Raw genomic sequence first — 20,021 nt, 5'->3', positions numbered from 1 at the left:
GCCCTCATTCCTTATGGGACCCCTCTCAAGGAGCCTCTTGCAGGTGAGTTTCATTTGCAGAGGAAATCCACAAAGATTTGTGGAGGAAATTCCACAGTGGAGGAAAATCCACCCCATACACAGCTACACCAGCCCTGCTGTCCGCCCATAAGAATACCCCACAGGGCTCTCTGGGATAAGCTGCAACATGCCCAGCTCCTGGTCAACTTGGGATGCAGTTGAAGGATGCTATCAAATACCTGCTGGCTTGGCACCATCTTGCCCCATGAGCAAAGGCAGATGTAGCCAGGCACTGCTGCCCATGCACCCTGCATTTGGGTGGCAGGGTCTGCTTCATTCCTATTCCACACACGCAGCCTGTAATTTTGGTCTATTGAAGTCATAATTCACTACTGTGAAAATAAACATTTGTGTTAGCTCGTTTTATTCAGCGGGCCTCGTCTGAATGTTAATAATTCCCTGTCGGCGTGCTTGCACGTGGGCACGGCCACTGGGACAAAGCCTGATCACCCGTGGCCATGTCCATGGCCACCTCCTTGCATGCTTTGGGGAGGATCTAACCATCCTTTGCATGCTGAGCCGGGGGATTTCAGCAGAGAGATAGGGATAGAAATACCACCGAGAGCCAAGCTGGGGATAACAAGGGAGTAAGATAACTGTACTATAAAAATGGTGTTTAGCGAAGCAGATCTGGACCGTTCCCTGCCCGTGCCTGTCCCTGGTTCTGTTTGCTTACATTGTTTTGTGGGTGCTCCAAACCTGCGCCAGAGCTGAGGTGGGGCAGGCAGGAGGACCCTTCCAGCTGGCCCCATGGCAGTCCCCATGGCTGTCCCCAGGGCTCACTCAGCCACCAGCCAGGGGGCCCAGGGCTCTCCGGGTTTCTCCCCGCTGGGTGCTGGTGCTTCCCCTCCGCATTTGCATCTTCCCAGCCTTTATCTTCCTCCCAGTCTCTGTATTGCTGCAATTACAGACACTTTAAAACACAATGATCTGGCTGTTAGCGTGATGGATGACAGAACCTTTCTGTCTGGTTTAAATCATTGCCGAGAGTGAGAGAACTTCCCCGGCTTAACCCCTTCCTGTCCCCACAACCCAGGTCCCTGCCCAGCCCAGGCTGGGGACTGCCAGTTGGGTGCTGCCATGTGCTCCCACAGCACGGTGGGTCTCTTCGATAGGGACAGAGGGGGGGCCTGGCGTCCTTGGGGTCAGTGTTGGCAGGGAAACAACCCCCATTCATCATGTCCCCGGGTGCATGGGGCAGACGTGGCGCAGTGGGGCAGGCAATGGGGCCAGCCTCACTTCTGCCCTGGGGTGGGAAAGCAACGGCCACGCTGGGAGATGAGTGCCTGCCAGCGCCCGATAGCCTGCGGCTGGATCTGTCCCAACCCAGGGACCTGGCAATCCTTCCCCCGGCAAATCTGGAGCGGGGCAGGATGGGGCCCCACCGGAGAGGGTGGAAACTCCTGTAAGGACTCGGTGCCGGTCACGCCGGTGTGTGATTGATGGCACAGGGTGCAGCGGGGATTAACTGTACACGTTACGGCAATTCACACCGCCTTTGTTTTGAGGAGCCAGCATCTCCTGACGCCTGCATCCTGCCCTGCTCCCACCACCATCCCCATGGGTGTTGGTAGCATCATTCATCACTTCTGCTCACTGGTACTGGTTGACCAGCGGGGAGAAGGGGATGTCTTCCAACCCCACTGGGTGTGTGTGGGGAGAGGCTGCAGTGGGGCAGGCTGGGGAGATGCTGAGGACCTGCTCAAAGCAAAGGGCCTCCCCACAGCATGGCCTTTGTGCAAGAGGGAACCACCACGCCTGGCATAGCGTGTGCCAGAAGATAAGGTGCTCACTGGGGGCAGATGAGGGCAACTGGCACCAACCCTTGCAGGAAATGGTCACCACCACACACCATCTGGGCCCCATATCTGCCTGTGCACATGACCCCTTACCTGCTATCAGAGCCATGCACACAGGCTGGGGGGCAACACACTGGTGCCATTGCTCACACTGCCCCCAGGGCAGCCCCAACCCCATGCTCCACTTGTGCCTTTGCAGTCACCACAGTGTTGAGGTCTCTTTTCACACCTCTTGGGTGCCCAGACATCAGTCCTGACCCATCACTTCTCTCCCTGTAGCTCTCAGCCCCTCAGCCTGCTTCTGGCCAGCACCAACATTATCCCCCTTCGCCTGGCTCTCCCTTAGGTCTCACAACCTGGGCTCCTTGCAGGAGCTGATTGCTACTCAGGCTGCATCCCTCCTTTGCAAGCCTCAGGCTTCTTAGGAAAGGCTTTATCCCACATTCCCCCCACTCGCTCTGCTTAGTCCTGGCATGCTGGGCAGCACCCATGGGCACCTGCACTGTGCTGGGGCTCCTGCCATGGCCTGGCTCTCACGGAGGCTTGTCTGGAGGCGAAGGCACTGAGCCGTGCTGCAGGTTTCCTGTGTCACCCCACCGGGTCTGGCTGTCCATCTGGGTTTCTCAATCTCTACCTCTTCCCTCTTGGGAGCAGAGCATCCCCGGGTGCCTCTTTGTGGTCCTTGCTGGATGTGTGAGGTCCCAGCATTTGGGGACAGTGTGGGGCTGGATGCTCACAAGCAGATGCAGCAATGCAAAACCTCACTTCACTCTAGGGTCCCCATTTCCCACAGGGACCTGTTTGCTCAGAGCATCCCTGTGGGAATGCCGTGCTTGGGCTGGGCTGGGCAGGGTCAGTGTGACCACGGATGTTCCCATTGCCCAGCTGCCTGCACAGATGCAGTGGCTTGAATCTCAGTGTCTGAATCCAGAGTGCCAGGAGCCAGGCTGCAGCCCCCGGTGTTCTTCCCTTGGCATTCCGCTTGCAGGAGCCCTGGCTGCGTTTCCCTGCACACTAGTGCATCGGGGAATGCGAGGGGGAGATAAGGGGCTGGTGGGGAGCCAGTGGCCGGGGAGACAGCTTGCCTGCCCGCTGGCTATCGCCCGCTGCAGCTGCATCCGCTGCGGTCACATCTGCTCGGCAGGAAGTGCTGCTCGCCAGGCTCTGATGAAAGGGGGATCCTTTGTGCCTGCCTTCCCTCTGTGCCCACTTGTGGGGCTCCCCGGAATCAGGGCCACCTCCCCTGCAGCAGCCCTGGACCCTCATTCCCTCAGCTGAAAGGAGCAGCCCCTTGGTTGCTGCCACCAGGAAGCAGATCCTGGGGCTTTGTGGCTTTCCCACAACTTCCATAAAGAAAAGAGAAAAAAAAAAAGCATCTTCCATTAAAAGCAAAAAAAACCCAAATCCTGTTTTCCTTGCTGACAGATTCGTTCCTGCTTCATGGCATTCAAAGGGAAACCAGCCCCTACTGCTTATCATCCCCGCTCGCCCTGTGCCACAGGCTCAGAAAAATCACTGGCTTGGCTTAAACACCAGAAGACTTTGGGAAACGACACCATTCCTATGGGTGTTCCTAAGGTTTTGAGGCTGCTGGGGGCCAAGTTTGCCTCTTTTCTTTGCCACAGAGAGTCTGGAAAGTGTTTTAATTGCAAAGCAGATGCGGCCATGTGCTGCCCTGCCTCTGGGAGCTGATGCTTTGGGGTGCACAGAGACGCTGCTGGTACCCCTGTGGCAGCACTGTCAGCTTCATCCTCAGGCAATGGGAATTCCCTGTGACATGCTGAACAAAACTCCCTGAGCAGCCTCAATGAGCGCAGTGTGATGGACAGCCATGCACCTTGCTGCACTGCAAAGGTCCCTCCAGCTCCTTCTGTCCCTCCCCATGGTGCTGCTTCCCTTTGGAAGGCCAGGATCAGGCATGGTGCTGCTGAGCCTCCATGAGAGTCATGGACCTGACTCCTAATACTGCCTGGTGCACGTGAGACCTCTATGCAATGCCAAGGGCTGAGGAGATGAGAGCATCTCTCAGACCTACCATTGCATCACGGCTGTCCTCCCTGCCCCTTGCCTCGTGGGCAGCCCTGATAGGGGTAACAGTGGGTTCACATTCCCCTTCTCCCCCACAAACACGGGGTACCTGCCAGCCCTCCCCATCCCACTGCTTGCAGAGGGCTCGTTAGGGATGGGAATTTAATTAGCTTGCATTGCACTTCCAACACCTCCCATCCCTGCAAAAATCAATCGGAGCTAGTGGGAGGTGGTGCAGCACAGCCTGCCTTCGCTCCAGCACATGGCTTTGCCCCAGGGCTGATCTCAGAACTCCCCCCAGGGCTGAGATGTCCCATCATTGGTGTGTGACTGCACAGAGGTCAGCGCTGATCCACGCCAGGCCTTGGGGAGCCACAGCCTCACAGCAGAGAGGTCTGGGATCCGTTACCAGGTCCAGAAGCACCGCAGCGGCAGGGGACGTTGCGGCTGTCTCTGGCCACCTGCATCGTTTCCAAGTTCCCAGGCTAAAAGCAGGGCTTGTTATCAAGAGCAAAAAACGTGCCACCTCTGTTGTATTTCATTTCCCTTTCTCCACCTCTTCCCTGCCCACTGTGCACCGAAGATAACAGCTCTCCGCGCCAAAGCCAGAGCATGGGGCAGGCAACGGCCCTGCCAGCCCTATCGCTGCCTCGCCGGCCGCAAGGAAATCAGGAAGTTTGCAGAGGTATTTGGCCAACAAAATAAACATTTCTCTTGCCAACAGCCTAACGGGCAGCTCAGCAAGCCTGCAGCAATCTGCACGGCTCCCATCCCTGCAGCCCTGGGGACAACGGCGCCCATACTGCATCCGCATGGCTCCCAGTGGGTGCCCATCACCGGGGATGCACCCGATATTGCTGCAGGAGGCAGATGGGGGGACAAGGACCCCAGCACAGCTCCTACCTGCATGACATGGTACAATGGGGGCAGCACCCAGAGTGCACCCAAACCCCTGTCTATGCCATGTCCCCTGTCTGCGAGTGGTGGCAGGGCTGAGCAGTGGGGCAGGGGGCTGTGAGCAGAGCACGGTGCCGGTGGGGATAGGGTGTGAGAGGGGAAGCGAGGCAGAGGGCCAGTATTGTTCACTCAGGGCAGACAAATGTCGATGACTCAGCCGGCAGCCGCTTTCCTGCCCAGGCATGGGCCCAGTAGGAGCCCCCCCCCAGTGCTAATACAGCCCCTTGGCCAAGGCCAGGCTGTGGGGTGCCCATTGCCTTGTGTCTGGCCATGTTGGTGCCAGGGGGATGCTGCAGCACAGGGCAGCTGGATGCCCTGGCCCCATAGAGCTTCAACATTGCCATGCTGCAAGCGAGCAGCTCCTGAGCAGCATGTGAGCTGCTGGCTCAAGAATGCATGAAAACACCCAGTAAACAGAGGATTGAAACCTTGTAAATAAACTGATTACTCATTATGGAAAGGTTAATTGCAGAGCAGGATGCACATGGGTCCCTGTGGTGGCAAACCCGTGGTGCCATGGGGTCAGCCATGCCCCAGCTCACCACTCCTGCTGGTTGGTCCCCACTGGGGATGCATTGATGGGCACTGGCCATATGCTACCCTTGGGGAGCACGAGCCCACCCAGTGCAAATCCCAGGGTCCAATGTAAGGCTGCATCGGACACTGGGGAGAGTCACCTGCACCATGGCACATGGCATGGACACAGCCACCCACCGCCTTCCCCCCCCATCACTGCCTTGGCCTTACCTTGTCCGGTCCTGCCCGCTGCCCTGGAGGGGTGGCTGTCCGGCCTGGGGGGTCCTGTGAGCATGGCAGGGGATGGGTGTCAGCACCCTGACACAGCCTGCTCCAAGGTGGGTGCTGGAGCCGTGCCGGGCAGGGGGATGCTGAGCACCGGTGGGGAGCAAGGTCCTGCCCGCTCGGTGCCGCGAGGGCCGCTCATGTGCCGGCCGCGGTGACAGCGGAGCCGTGCCCCATGGCAAGGGGAAGGTGAACAGCTGCCGGGCAGTGATAATGCAGAGGGTGGGGGGGGCCGGGCAGCTGCGCCCGTGTCCTTCCCCAACAGGAACCATCTGCGACCAAGCCCAGCTCTGCCTTCCCTATCAGCCATTCCGGTCTGACTTTCCAACAACTTCCCCTTCGCGCCGGCTTCACTTCCTCACTGCGAGGCACCGGTGCGGGTTCAGGTCAGCATGGGCAGCGCCGTGCAGCACGGCAAGACAGGAGCACCGTGGTTGCATGGTGCACCTTGGCATGGGCAGCGTGGTGCAGCGTGGCATTGTATAAGCAGCATAATGTGGCATGGTATGGCGTGGCGTGGCACGGCACGGCACGGCACTGCATGGCTATCGAGTTGCAGCATTGCGCTGGCAAGCCAGCATGGCACAGCCGGCACGATGCAGCCCAGCATTGCATGGCTGGCATGATGCAGCACAGGATGGCGCAGGACGGAGTGGGAAGTGCAGTGCAGGATGGTACCACCAACACAGCACGGCACAGGGATAGGTGCAGCACAGTGCGGGGTAGCCCAGCACAAGATGGTACAGCATCATTGCTGCAGTGTATAGCACACCATGGCCACCTCAGTGTAGCCTGGCACAACCACCATGCTGCCACACCAAGGGCTCACCTCCCTGCATCCCAGTGTCCCCTTTGCCTGCGGACACCCATGGGCATGAGGATGTCCCCTGGCTGCAGCACCAGCGCTGTGCAGGAGCCACACAGGCTCCAGGCACCAGCCTGGCTCCAGCATCACCTCGGCCTGCTCAGCACTTGGGATAACCCCCACATTGGGTACAGAGCCCCCCATTGCAGTCCATCCCTGCACCCCCAGACCAGCCCCAGCATCACCAGGGCCTGGGCTCTGCAACAGCCACCAGCGAGAGGAAAAACTTGTTAGAAACCCGAAAGGCAGCTCCGGGCTGCAGGTGGGAGGGAGGAAACGTGTCCTAAAAATACAGCAGCGCCGCACGGTCCCCGAAGGTGGCTGAGCAGATGGTGTGTCTCGGTGGCCACCTGCGCTCCCGCAGATGGCTCCTGGGGCTCCCCGCTTTGTGCTCCCAGTGCGGGGCTCTCAGGGGGTGGATGGGAAAGGGGCACTGGGGTGTAAGTGGGGTCCCAGAGCACGGGGGTGCTGTGCTGTGGGGCACAGGCTGCGGGGTAGAGACGGGTGAAGCAGGGTGTCATCAACAGGTTTGCTGCATCGCTGACCTCTGGGTGCACCCTGGGGCCCCAGGGGATGGTGAGCGCGGTCTGGGTGCTGCAGGGAGACAAGGGGAAGCCCCAGTATGGGGCCGATGTGCAGAGGGAAAGGGCAACACAGCTACAAACCACAGCCCCAACCCACTCAGGGCTGTGCTCTGAGGGAGATGTTGCAGCTGCCCACAGCAAGACTCTGCCCCAGACCTGCATCCCACATCCCAGTGATGCTGGGGGATCCCAGCTCCATCCTACCTGCCCTGGGAATGCCTGTGCCCCACCGGTGTGGGCAGAGCAGCCTGGCTGTGCGGACTGAGGACTGGCAGAGGTTTCAGCAGGGTTCCCAGTCGTGTTCCACGTTCTTGCCTCTTCTCCTTTTATTTCTTGTGGGTTGGGTGGCTGCAGGCCCAGGTGGGCTCAGCCCATGGTTTTGTTAAGCCACCTTGGATGGGGGCCAGGGTCACCTGCAATGGGAGATGGAAGGTGTATGGAGATTAAAGGTGGCAGCTGCTCCTGGGGATTGTCCCTGGGCAGCAAGTCAAAACCTGAGGTTTCAGGTCTGGCCAGGAAAATCCCCCCCCCAGCTGCAGCCCCTTGTTGCCAGTGTCACCTGAGGCCCCATGTCCCCAATGTCACCTGCAGCTGGAGGGTTTGCTCTGCACACAAAGGGGAGAGCATCTGCCTGGGCAGCTGCAAGAGCCATGCATCAGTGGCACTAGGATGCTGGGGACCAGAGATTGCCCCCTTTGGGGTCCTGGGGTCTGGGTTGGCATGGGGGGGGGAGCCCCTGGGGTCCGGGTCAGCATGAAGGGAACCCTTGGGGTCTGCCCTGGCCTGGTGGGGAACCTCTGGTGTCTGTGTTGACATAGAGGGAACCCTTGGGGGTCCCAGGTCTGGCTCAGACTGTGGAGAACTCCTGGGGCCACAAGGGGCTGTGGGGGGGGGAATCCCTGAGGTCCTGGCGTCTGGGTTGGTATAGAAGGACCCCAGTGTGTGGCTCAGCACGGGGGGAACCTGTGGGGTATGGGTGTGCATAGCGGGAACCCTTGGGGTCCCAGGTCTGGCTCAGCCTGTGGGGAACCCCTGGGGGCACAGGGTCCAGCCTGTGGCGGAGGGAACCCCTGGGGATGTGGGGTCTGCCCCGGCACGGCCGAGCCCCCCCGCCCGCCGCGGTCGGTTTCCCTCTGAGTCAGAGCCGCACGCACGCTGTGGGGCAGGAACTTCCCCGGGCAAAGGAGAAGCGGGACGGGCTCGCACCGCCTCTGCCCTCAGAGGGAGGCAGAAACCCCCGGGGGCAGCCGCGGCCCCGCAGTGCCGCTCGCTGCCCGCCCTCACACCGCACCGGCCCCGCGATCGGCTCCGAACTCTTCCCTTGGGAATGCTCCAGCGGGCACCGGCTCGACCCCATGGCCAAGCACCCACTGCCTGCAGCACCCCGCCACCTGCAGCACCCCCTTGCCTGCAGCACCCACTGCCTGCGGCACCCCTATGCCTGCAGCACCCCACTGCCTGCAGCACCCACAGCCTGCAGCACCCCTATGCCTGCAGCACCACTCCACCTGCAGCACCCACTGCCTGCAGCACCCCCAGCCTGCAGCACCCCCTCGCCTGCAGCACCCACAGCCTGCGGCACCCCTATGCCTGCAGCACCACTCCGCCTGCAGCACCCACTGCCTGCAGCACCCCTATGACTGCAGCACCCTTCCGCCTGCAGCACCCACTGCCTGCAGCACCCCACAGTGTGCAGCACCCCACTGCCTGCAGCACCCACTGCCTGCAGCACCCCACCACCTGCAGCACCCCACTGCCTGCAGCACCCCACTGCCTGCAGCACCCCCTCGCCTGCAGCACCCACAGCCTGCAGCACCCACAGCCTGCAGCCCCCCTACGACTGCAGCACCCACTGCCTGCAGCACCCCCAGCCTGCAGCACCCCCAGCCTGCGGCACCCCACTGCCTGCAGCACCACTCCGCCTGCAGCACCCACTGCCTGCAGCACCCCCAGCCTGCAGCACCCCCAGCCTGCAGCACCCCAATGCCTGCAGCACCCAATGCCTGCAGCACCCACTGCCTACAGCACCCACTGCCTACAGCACCCCTATGACTGCAGCACCCTTCCGCCTGCAGCACCCACTGCCTGCAGAACCCCACAGTGTGCAGCACCCCACTGCCTGCAGCACCCACTGCCTGCAGCACCCCCTCGCCTGCAGCACCCACTGCCTGCAGCACCCACTTCCTACAGCACCCCCCTGCCTGCAGCACCCCCTGCCTGCAGCACCCCCCTGACTGCAGCACCCCCCTGCCTGCAGCACCCCCTGCCTGCAGCACCCCCCTGACTGCAGCACCCCCCTGCCTGCAGCACCCCACTGCCTGCAGCACCCCCTCGCCTGCAGCACCCACTGCCTGCAGCACCCCTCCTCCTGCAGCACCCACTGCCTGCAGCACCCACTGCCTGCAGCACCCCTCCTCCTGCAGCACCCACTCCCTTCAGCTCCCCACCGCCTTCCCCTTTCCATCTGAGAGCGATGCAGCGCGGGGAAATCCGAGGTGAAAGGAAGTGGCAGCAATAACCCGTGAGCAAAGCACCACCGGCAGCTGCCGAACCAAGACCAGACCATTGCCCCCCCAAAGCGGGGCTGCCTTTTGGGCTGCGGGGAGGGGGGACACGGCCCTGGGTGCTGCAAGTGTGAGGCTGGGATTGGGCTTTTCTATGGGGATGCCCAAGCCTGCCAGGGAATGTGGATGCGGGAGCAAAGGCAGGGGATGGGGATGGGAAGGAGAGCGGTGGCCAGGCTGTTGGGGGGACGGGAACAGCAGAGAGTTCGTGAAACACAAAGGCAAATTCTGTAAGGGAAAAAAAAAAAAAGAGAAATCAAAGGGATGTGGAGAGGGAGATAACGGGGAAGACAGAGCAGGGAGACGGAGGGAAAGGAGAGGACGTGGGCAGAGGGAGGCAGGAGCGCGGGCCGGGAGCCGGGGGAGCTGTCTGGCGCGGTCCCTATCGGCTCTCTCCATCGCGGTAGCCTAACCTCAAGTAGTTTTTCACTGAGATTGGAGTGATCAGGTAGGGCTACCCTCGCAGGCAGCTGCAGGGCTGTGAATAAGCACCTGCTTATCTCTGCCCAACGGCTGTGCGAGGCTGCAGATTGAGGGGAAGACGGGGAGCTGCTTGCCGGCTGCGATTTCCATATCAGCGCCCTGCAGCCGCCTGCACCAAATAAACACAACAGCCCCATGGACAAAAGGTTAATTATCAATTTTCAGAAAGGCAGAGAGAGGGAAGGGGAGAGAGCAGCAGAACGGCCATTGCCAGCCGTGGGATGCACAGCCCTCTCTGAACGGGTGCTGGGCTCTGTGCCACGGGTGCAGTGCTCCTGAGCATCCCTGGGGATGTGCCGGCACCTCGGGGGGGCTTCGGAGCAGGGGACAAGGGATGGGAAATGGGGACGGGTTGAGGATGGGGATGGGGTGGGTATCAGGATGGAGATGGGGATGGGAACAGGAAGGGTATGGAGTGGAGATGGGCATAGGGATGGGGATTATGATGGGGATGGAGATGGACATAGGGATGGGCATTAGGATGGGAATGGAGACGGGGATAGGGATGAGGATGGGGATGTGGATGGAGATGCTGACAGCAATGGGGATGGAGATGGGGATGGGGACAGCAGTGGGGATGGGGATGGAGACGGAGGTGGGGATGGGGATGGAGATGGAGTTGGGGATGGGGATGGAAATGGAGGTGGAGATGGGGATAGGGATGGGGATGGAGGTGGAGATGGGGATAGGGATGAGGATGGGGATGTGGATGGAGATGCTGACAGCAATGGGGATGGAGATGGGGATGGGGATGGAAATGGAGGTGGAGATGGGGATAGGGATGAGGATGGGGATGCAGATGGAGGTGCTGACAGCAATGGGGATGGAGATGGGGATGGGGATGGACATGGAGATGGGGATGGGGATGGACATGGGGACAGGATGGGGATGGGTCTGTGCATGCACAGTAACAGTGGGATTAGGGGTAAATGTAGGCAGAAAGGACCTTTCATAGTCCCCCAGCTGAGCCCCGTCTGGGCAAAGGAGGGGATGGAAGGAGCCACATCCTCCTCCTCATGGGCATGCAAGTCCCTGCCAGCTCTGCTTCCCGCAGCCACGTTTCTGCATTCAGCAGCTTCCTCCTCTTATCAGAACAGTTACAGACTCCCAGCTCTGCCAGGCCACAGGGCTCATGGAGAGATGGGGAGGGAAGAGGTGCCCTGATCACCCCAGCCCTGTGGGAAGGGAGAGGTGGGCAGTGGCATCCCCCCTGCTTGTAGGTTAGATGGGGTGAAGCCATTGGGAATCCTCATGGGCTTGTAATCCTGGTGCTTGGGGTCAGGGCTTGCCCCTCACTTCTGCCACTCAGAAGCAAGCTGTTAAATGGGCAGGAGTCAGTGCCAAGGGGCTTGGGAAACTCCAATCCTACTGCAGCTATCCCTGAGCCGGGGTGGTTTTCCCATCCAGCAGTGTGGTCCTACACTGAGTACACCCCATTCAAGAAGCACAGCAATGCTCCCAGCACACATGGGGAGACATGGAGCCCCAAAGTGCTGTACAGGGCAGCAGTCAACCTGCTGCCAGGAAGCCTTGAGCCCACATGGTGCCAGATTTAGCCACTGATATCCTAAAAATAGCTGGGAGCAAGTAGGCCCGTGAGCTGCGTCTGCTGCCACTGGAGTAGACAGGGCTTGGGGTTGTGGGACTTGGGATGCACAGGACTGGGGTACACAGGGCTGGGGTGCACAGAGCTGGCCCCAGCATAGCTCAGCTGCAGGACTGTTTGGAGCCACCAACATGGAAGAATGCAGCCATCCCTGTACCAGCCCATTGTCAGGGATATTGGGATGGAGACGAGATGCTCTTGGGGTTGGAACAGTCCTAATCCACCAGTGAACTAGATGTGTGGCAATAACTAAAAATATTGGGGGTTGATGATATTTAGGCCTTAGACAGGGCTTTTGTGCACTTAAGGCTTCGCAGCTCTGGCTTGATGGATGCTTGGAGGACCCTGGAAGGCAGAGAAGCTGTGGGCAGTGCTGGGGCTTGGAGAACCACAGCGCCTGTGAGGGATTGCTGTGGTCTCTGGTGTAGCCCCATACCCCAAGAGGGATCTGGCCTCCAGCTGGAAAAACACACTAAAAATATCAGGCTAAGTATATGGGGAGTGCAGGCGGGGTGTGAGCATCCCAGGCAGGAGCAGCCAGCCCTCCCCAGCTCCATCCCAGCCTCTCCCCCCAGCCAACCCCAGCCCAAAACACTAACCCTGGTCCCATCTGGTGTCCAACTGATGAGCACAGATGTGTTTGGGATTTCCGAGCCGGCTGGCAGCCGTTCAGACCTGTCTCAAGCTGCACCTGCTCCAGGATATTTTCCCTTCTGGATTTAATCCCATCAATCCCCCCCCCCCACCACAGCAGCCCCAGGCACCCCCTGAGGGTGGACGGGCAGCAGGAGACACCCCCCCCCCCCCCCCAGATGACCACCCTCCTTCCTTGTTCCCATCCCTGCCATAAATATGGATGTGGAAGCAGGAGAGGGGAGAATTAAACACATAAAGGGGGTGGCTGGCATGGGGGAGAAGGGCTGTGAGGAGCCCAAATCTCAGCTTCCCACAAGGAAATGCCTGGGTACGTCTCAAAGAGCATCCTCAGCCACCACCACCACATAGACCCAAGCCTTCCATTGCATGTAACGACCCCAAACAATGCCTTAGAACCTCACCAGTGCTCTACCCAGCCCCTCAGCTCCCCCCCATTTCCCCAAATTAATGTGCCATTATGATATTTTAACAAGGCTCTCCCAGATCAGATGTTGACCCTGCAATGATCGCACAGCCCGCGGAGGGAATAAACAGCAAATCCCCTTTTAAATGAAGGCCTCGCAGAGGGATTAGGAGCAAAGAGGTGGCCTCTCCCCCCCATCCGGGGGCTGCCTGTGCAGATATGCAGGGCAGGAGGAGGCCTCGCCTGTCCGTCTGGCCCGTCTGAAGTGGTCCTGTGCGATAGGGAGTGATTAGGATTAGACACATCCAGGATGAGAGTTTTTTCACCAGATAGAGATGATAATGGGACCCATGGGGAGGATTATGGTCCCTGTCTCTCCAAGAGAGCTGCCATCTGCGTATCCATCTCTTGATGTGTCTGCTCCCCTGACGCGACCAGCCAGATTCTTCCTCATCCATATCTGGTCCTGAGATGGCAGCTCTGACCTGTGTGGGGCTGGACCTCATCCTCCATTCCCATGAGGGCCATGTAGGAGCAATGGTTTGTGGCCATCTGGGATGGGAAATGTGCTGTCCTGCATATGAGCACAGCACCCAGCATATCTGCATGTTCCAGGGGTGCTTAGTCATCCCCCTGGATCCCTGGAGCACACAGCATCCCTGCACCCCCAAGGAACCTATCATTCCTGCATCCCTAGGGTGCTCAAGCATCCCTCTATATCTCCAGGGCATGCAGCATCCTCCTGCATATCCCTGTGGCATCCAACATCCCTGGGGTGCTCAGGCATCTCCCGGACCACCCAGCATCCCTGCATCTCCCTGGGGCACTCAGCACCACCCTGCAGCTCAGGGAAAGTAGCTGGAAATAGCTCCTCAGGTTATTTCTAGCACTGAGCTGTGGCTATTGCCTCCACTGAGGATGAGGGAAAGGTTCCCAGCTCCGGCCCTAAGAGCATCCCAGGGTCCTGAGGTCTGCAAATCAAAGCTGGTGGCGTTACTGGGGGACTGGGGGAAGGACATCTCACAGCCTCAGGGTTGCAAAGGGTGACATGTGGGAAAGCCAGGCCGGGAGCTGTGAAGAAGACAGGGTGAAAACATAGCCAGTGTTTTATTGGGTCAATGGAAAGAGAAAAGAGGTCTGTAAAAGTTGTGGTTTGTGTGTATGTAAGCACTAAACCACGGAGTCACTATTTTCCTTTCTAAAGTGAACATGTCTCTCTTGTTTCTGCTTGGAGGCATGAGGACAGGCTGTTCTGTGCAGTCAGGCGAGAGCAGCGCCAGGGGCTGTGCCTGGGAACACCATTCCTATGGCCATGGCGGTGCCGGTGGCGCGGTGCTGGGCAGGGTGGCAGAGGTTTGCTGCCCACAGCATCCTCCCTTGGCCACTGGGGCAAGCTCGGGGTGCTCATCCAACGCTGCCACCCTCCCTTAGTGTGACATCGGGGTCACCTCCTGGTCCTGGTGGGGGGTCCTGGTGGGGGGGACAGGGTGACATACCCCTGCGACAGCGCGGCGCGACGCTCGCCAGCCCCCTGGCCTTTCCCATCCATCCCAGCTGCACGGGATGGGGAGAGGGTGGTGAGAACTGGCCCGTTCCCATCGCTCGGCACCGCTGCTCCCCGCCAGCAGCATATTTCCCTGCTGAAGTCAGAGCAGCCCGGCAAAACACCCGGCTCCTGCCAAGCACCATTCCACAAACATTTCCTATTTGGGATGTACGAGCCCACCGCGCGCTGCATCCTCGGCTGGGATGCTGTCCCTGGGGTGGCACAGGCTGAGAGCACGCACATGTGCGTGGTTGGTGGTGTGGGTGAATCCACACGCGTGTGCATGGCCGGAGAAGCCCCATTGAAGGTGCTTCTGTGCCCCTTGTAATTGCAGAGAGAAAGAGCGGCATTTTGAAGTTCGGAGAAAACCTTAATTGAAGCCTTGGCTGCGTTAATTATATCAAAGGCAGAGTGAGCGATGGGCTTTTTATTAGTTAATGAGGATTTTCATTTTCCAGTGCAGGAGCCCTTTGATGTTCCCAGGACTAATGGCTGTTCAATTCAACTTGTTTGCTTTGCTGGTGATGGAGGGCGATGGGGAGCAGGAGCCGCTCCAGCCACAGTGCCCATGGTGGTCAGCAAATGATGCCCATGGAGCCACTGACCACCAGGGCGAGACAGCAGGGATGCACAGAGCAGGACCCAAAGCTTGTCCTGCTCCCGACATGGGTTTTTACGGACTATCTTTAAAACCTGTGGCAGGCTGCAACCCTCCTCCTGCAATTAGCATTTATTACAATTATTCCGCATTCATTACCGGCGGAGCCGAGCTCCAGCGCCTTGCCCCCATCTGAAAGCATTTGCAAATCTCTTTGCATCGCTTTTTCCCACTCTTGGAGGGGAAAGGGCTGCACAAACAGTTTGCTGTGAATATTCAGAGCCCGGGATCGGGGAGGCGATGCCATCCGTGCCGGTCCCGCGCCCCAGCCACGTGGCTGCGCGGCTGCTCCCCAGCTGGATGATTTGTAGCACTAATCAAGACAGAGCATACTTTGAATTTCAAATGCTGGCAGGGAAGAGCCGGGCTGGAATCTGGGCTTTGGGGAATATTCAGGAAGAAAATGGGTTTGTACTCAGCTCCCATCGCAGACCGAGCATCCCGCGTTGGGTACCAGCGTGGTACCCCTCTACCCCGTGGTACTCAAGTGGGGTCACCCCATGTGGCACAGCCCCAGGAAACACAGCCCCTGTAGAAGCATTCTTAGGGTGCCGATGTGCCGGGTGCTGCCCCACAGCATGGCTGGGGCTGTGCCAATGGGAGGGGGGGGATTGGTTGTGGGCTGCTTTGGACACCGATGGAAGCGGGGATGGGACCCTCTGCAGCAGCAGTGAGAGATGCTCATAGAGCTGGGGGGCAGCAGGTGCTGGGGGGGAAACCCCACAGCTCAGCTGGACCTTGGGGTTCCCCCAGCCCCCCACAAATGGCAGCTCATCCTTCCTGGGGGGCCACGCTGAGTGTGGCCACCATGGGGAGGCTGGGGGGGATGGACACTTCGCTGGTAATTACCCCTTGTCCTTCCCCATCACGCTGCATGGGGGGAGCCGAGGGGGGGACAGCTTAAGCTATCAATGGTCCTGCCTTGATGGGAATAAAATATGCACTGAAAGACATGAAAATGGAGTAAATAAAAGAGATAAAAATGGAACGATCAAGCCAGCAACTTCTCCTCTGATTAAAAAGAGGGAGCGGGGGGAGAGGGGATGCGCTGAGCCCTTGAAGAGGCAGCTGCTGCCGCAGCCGCAGCCCTGATAAAGGGGCTGAGGCAGCCTGTTTGGGAGAGATAAAGTGAAGTCCCAGCGTTTACTGTCCTCAATCCAAGCCTTACCATCAATATTAATACAGCCTGACAAACTGGCGTTTAAGATAGAATAAATATAGACTGGTTCTGCTATTACCTAGACCTTATTAATCTGCTTGGAGGCATTTAAATGCCGTTAAAAATATGGAGTTTACTCGCCGGCACTTCAATAGCTTTACAATCCATCAGCGTTTTGTTTTCCACCCTCTCCTCTCCTTACCAAGGAGCTGGCTGCAGGTACCCACTGTGCTGCTACGGGCAGGGATCGGGAGCCAAGGGGAGAAGCAAGGAGGGAGCTTTGCTGCAGGGTGATGCTGATGGCCGGGAGGAGATTGGGCAGGGGCATAAGGGCATGGAGGCACAAATCCCTCTGAGCTGGGGACTGGAGCATCCTGAGAGCCAGGATGATGGAAAATTCGGCTGCGTGCTCCTGACTAGGACAAACCCAGGGCTCCCACACCCGGAGTGATGCTGGTTTCCCACACAGAATCACAGCATCAACCAGGCTGGAAAAGATCTATCAGATCAAGTCCAACCACACGCATCAGCCAAAGCCCCAAAACAGGGGAGCAGCCCTCCCCAGAGCCTTCATTAGGTGGTGCCTCATCAGTGATGTCTTGAGCAGTGCTTTGGCAGCTGAACCGCATCCTGCCTCCTCTGCTCCTGGTCCCATGGCACGGGTGCTGGCTGCCATAGCACCCATGTACTCCTCCCCTCCCAGCTCCATGAGAGAGGCACTGCCTGGTAACACCACAGCATCTTCAGGCAAGATGTCTGGAGTGCTCGGGGGGTCCCTGGCATGCTCTCTATGTCACCTTGTTGCCTCAGTACCACAGGGTGGTAGGGGCAGCCCAGCACTGTGAGGATCTGTGAGTGCCAGGTGCATGGCACAGTATACTCTGGTATGGAGCAGGACCCCTGGGTGCCACGTGCATGGCAGGGGCGTCTTGGTATGGGGCAGGATCCATGGGCACCAGGCACACGGCTGAGTCGTCATTGTATGGGGCAGGACACATGGGTTACAGACTCATGGTAGGGTCATCATGATATGGGACAGAACCTGTGGGTGCCGGCCTCATGGCATAATGTACTCTGGTATGGGGCAGGACCCATTGTGGACACCATGGCATTGGGATAGATCCATGGGTGCAAGATGCATGTCAAGGCACACCCTGCTATAGATCCAGGGGTGCCATGCACATGTGAGGGGCAGCATGGTGTGGTGCAGGACCCATGGGTGCCACGTGCATGACAACATCACCACGGTATGGGGCAGCATCCATGGGTGTCAGGCACATAGCAGAGTCATCCCGGTATGGGACAAGAGCCATGGGTGCCCTGTGCATGCTATGAACAGCCTGGCATGGGGCAGGATGCATGGGTGCCATGCACTTGGCACAGTTATCATTGTTTGGGGCAGCATCCCTGGGTGCCAGGCACTTGTCAGCATCACCACGGTATGGTGCAGGACTCATGGATGCCATGCACATGACAGCATCATCATGATATGGGGCAGGACCCATGGGTGCCAGGCACATATCAGGGGCACGCTGGCACAGGGCTGGTGCGAGTGGCAGGCCATGTGGGGCGGGCAGCGTGGGGACCGGAGCTCATTACACGTGTATTATTCATCGGCAGCTTCTGTCGCCTGCCATCTGTTCCCGGCGGCGCGGCGGGCGGGCGGCAGCAGCACAACGGGGCTCACGCAGCCCCGCTCCTGCCGCCACACCTGGGCTGCCACCGCGCTGCGGCCCCACAGGGTGCTCGGTGTCCCCGCTGCACCCTAGGGTGATGCTCCATAGGGTGGCGGGTGCCTCGGGCCGTGCCATAGGCACACTTGATGAACTACCTGATGAGAGCACAGCATCCCAGTGGGGTCTCCAGTGAGCTGCCTGTGCAGAGGTGAGGCCCTGGCACGGGGGACACGCGTTGTGCTCCCATCCCCTCTCCAGTGCTTTACCTGTTTCTGCCCCTTGACTGCATCCTGCAGCTCACACAGGAGGAATGGAGCACTCATCCGGCCAGAAGCTTGCTGCTCTAAATTGATAATTGCCAGGTTTTAATTACTCGGCAGCCAAATGACCTTTTGCATCTGCCATTGAGGCCATGAAACATCTCCCTGAGTGGGAGCAAACACACAGCAGAGGACAGGAGGGGGCTGCCACGCTTCCAGCTTCATCAGAACCCATGGGTGATAAAGACAAGCCCAGGGGATGGTGCACTGGAAGCTGAGCATGGGGACCCCCAGGCCTCACACATTCCCAGCACTTCCCTCCAGTTGCAGGCAGGATACTGAGGAGCAAAGAGCTGTGCTCAGAGCCTGTTCTGCAGTGCAGGGGTGTGCAGCTGGAGATACCAGGATGAAAACAGGACCAGGGTCTCCACAGGCAGGGGGCTTTCACCATCCCCAAAGTGGGATGGGTACCTCTAGCCATGGGCTGGCCTTGGGGGAGAGATGGTACCCTGAGTCCTGGCATGGTGCAGCATCCCTGGAGCAGAGGTGTTACCCTGGGTCCTGGTATGGTGCAGCATCCCTGGAGCAGCAGAGGTGGTACCCTGAGTCCTGGCATGGTGCAGCATCCCTAGAGCAGAGGTGGTACCCTGGGTCCTGGTATGGTGCAGCATCCCTGGAGCAGCAGAGGTGGTACCCTGAGTCCTGGCATGGTGCAGCATCCCTGGGGAAGAGGTGGTACCCTGAGAGCTGGCATGGTGCAGCATTCCTGGGGCAGAGGTGGTACCATGAGTCCTGGCATGGTGCAGCATCCCTGGGGCAGAGGTGGCACCCTGAGTCCTGGCATGGTGCAGCATCCCTGGAGCAGAGGTGGTACCCTGAGCCCTGGCATGGTGCAGCATCCCTGGGGCAGAGCCATCGCTCTGGACTCCAGCCCAGACTGCAGTGGGTTGCCTTGCACATGTAGGGTCCCTGCTGCCTTTTTGCTCACCTGGAGCAGCCTCCTCCTTTCCCATTTCCCCTTTCTCCTGGAAACAAAACCAGCCTTTATTGTGGCAAGTCCTCTGTTGGGGCCTGCAGCTCCCCTGGAAGCACCCCATGAACCAGGCACGGCCCTTGCCTACCCCACACTGCCTGCACCTCTCTCCACGTGCCGTCAGCCCTCGCCTCTCGCTCCTGTGGAAAGGAGCCCTTCTCCTGGCGATAATTACTGCAAAGTTCAGTGTCGAGAGACGGGGGGAGGGCTGTATTAAAATGCATGTGCACAGCTTGGGCCTCGCAGCAGATGTTGGCATAATTAGAGAGGAAAAAATTATGAAATTAATTTGTGGTTCAATGTAAATTTTGGCGTTGGGGGGAAAGCGCGGTCCCCCTCGCCCCCCGCGCGCTGCCGCCGGCACACGCTTCCTCACCGGCTGCCATTGGGACCCTGCTGTGGAGGGTCTGGTTTGGCACTGAGCCCGGTGAGGGCGACAAGGTGATGGGTGATACCCACCCTTAGAGGTGCTGGTGGTTAGCGGTGCTGCCTCCTGACTCCATCGCGTTGGGGCATAGAGATGTGGGCCAACAGCCCAGGGAGGTGGGACCCCAGAACAGGGAGATGGGACACCATTCCAGGTGGTGGAAAACAAGCCAAGGAAGATGAGCACCAGCCCAGAGAGGTGGAAAACCAGCCCAGGGAGGTGGATCACCAGTTCCTGTAAATGAGGATGCTAAAAGAGGAGATTTGGGGAGAAAAGTCAAAAGTGAAGTCCTGCAATGGACATGGGTTGGTATTTCTGTTGGATTCCCACAAATACACATGTGCTGATGTGCTGACACTGGTAAGCTCCGTGTTCCAACCAGCCTGGGGGGCCCTTCCCCTTAAGGGGGACAGAGTTCATCCATGCAAGGACTACCCTTGTACATGTGTTGGTGG

The 20,021-nt window shown here is 59.1% G+C and overlaps 2 long non-coding RNA genes across 2 annotated transcripts; one reads left to right on the top strand and one right to left on the bottom strand.

Moving 5' to 3' along the window:
- Positions 1–407: 407 nt before the first annotated feature.
- On the bottom strand, positions 408–5,799 carry LOC134168873 (uncharacterized). The gene is made up of 2 exons (XR_009966692.1): positions 5,592–5,799; positions 408–630 (listed from the first exon to the last, which is right to left on the bottom strand). It is a non-coding gene; the product is annotated as an uncharacterized LOC134168873 (long non-coding RNA).
- Positions 5,800–5,948: 149 nt separating this feature from the next.
- On the top strand, positions 5,949–18,539 carry LOC134168874 (uncharacterized). The gene is made up of 2 exons (XR_009966693.1): positions 5,949–6,031; positions 18,437–18,539. It is a non-coding gene; the product is annotated as an uncharacterized LOC134168874 (long non-coding RNA).
- Positions 18,540–20,021: the final 1,482 nt, after the last annotated feature.

Source organism: Pezoporus occidentalis, unplaced genomic scaffold (assembly GCF_034315485.1).
Source record: "Pezoporus occidentalis ecotype Australia unplaced genomic scaffold, CSIRO_AGI_Poc_V1 ctg326, whole genome shotgun sequence".
NCBI classification, from domain to species: domain Eukaryota; kingdom Metazoa; phylum Chordata; class Aves; order Psittaciformes; family Psittacidae; genus Pezoporus; species Pezoporus occidentalis.
The sequence above is the reverse complement of the archived record's forward strand: the minus strand, read 5'-3'. Positions and strand labels throughout refer to the sequence as shown.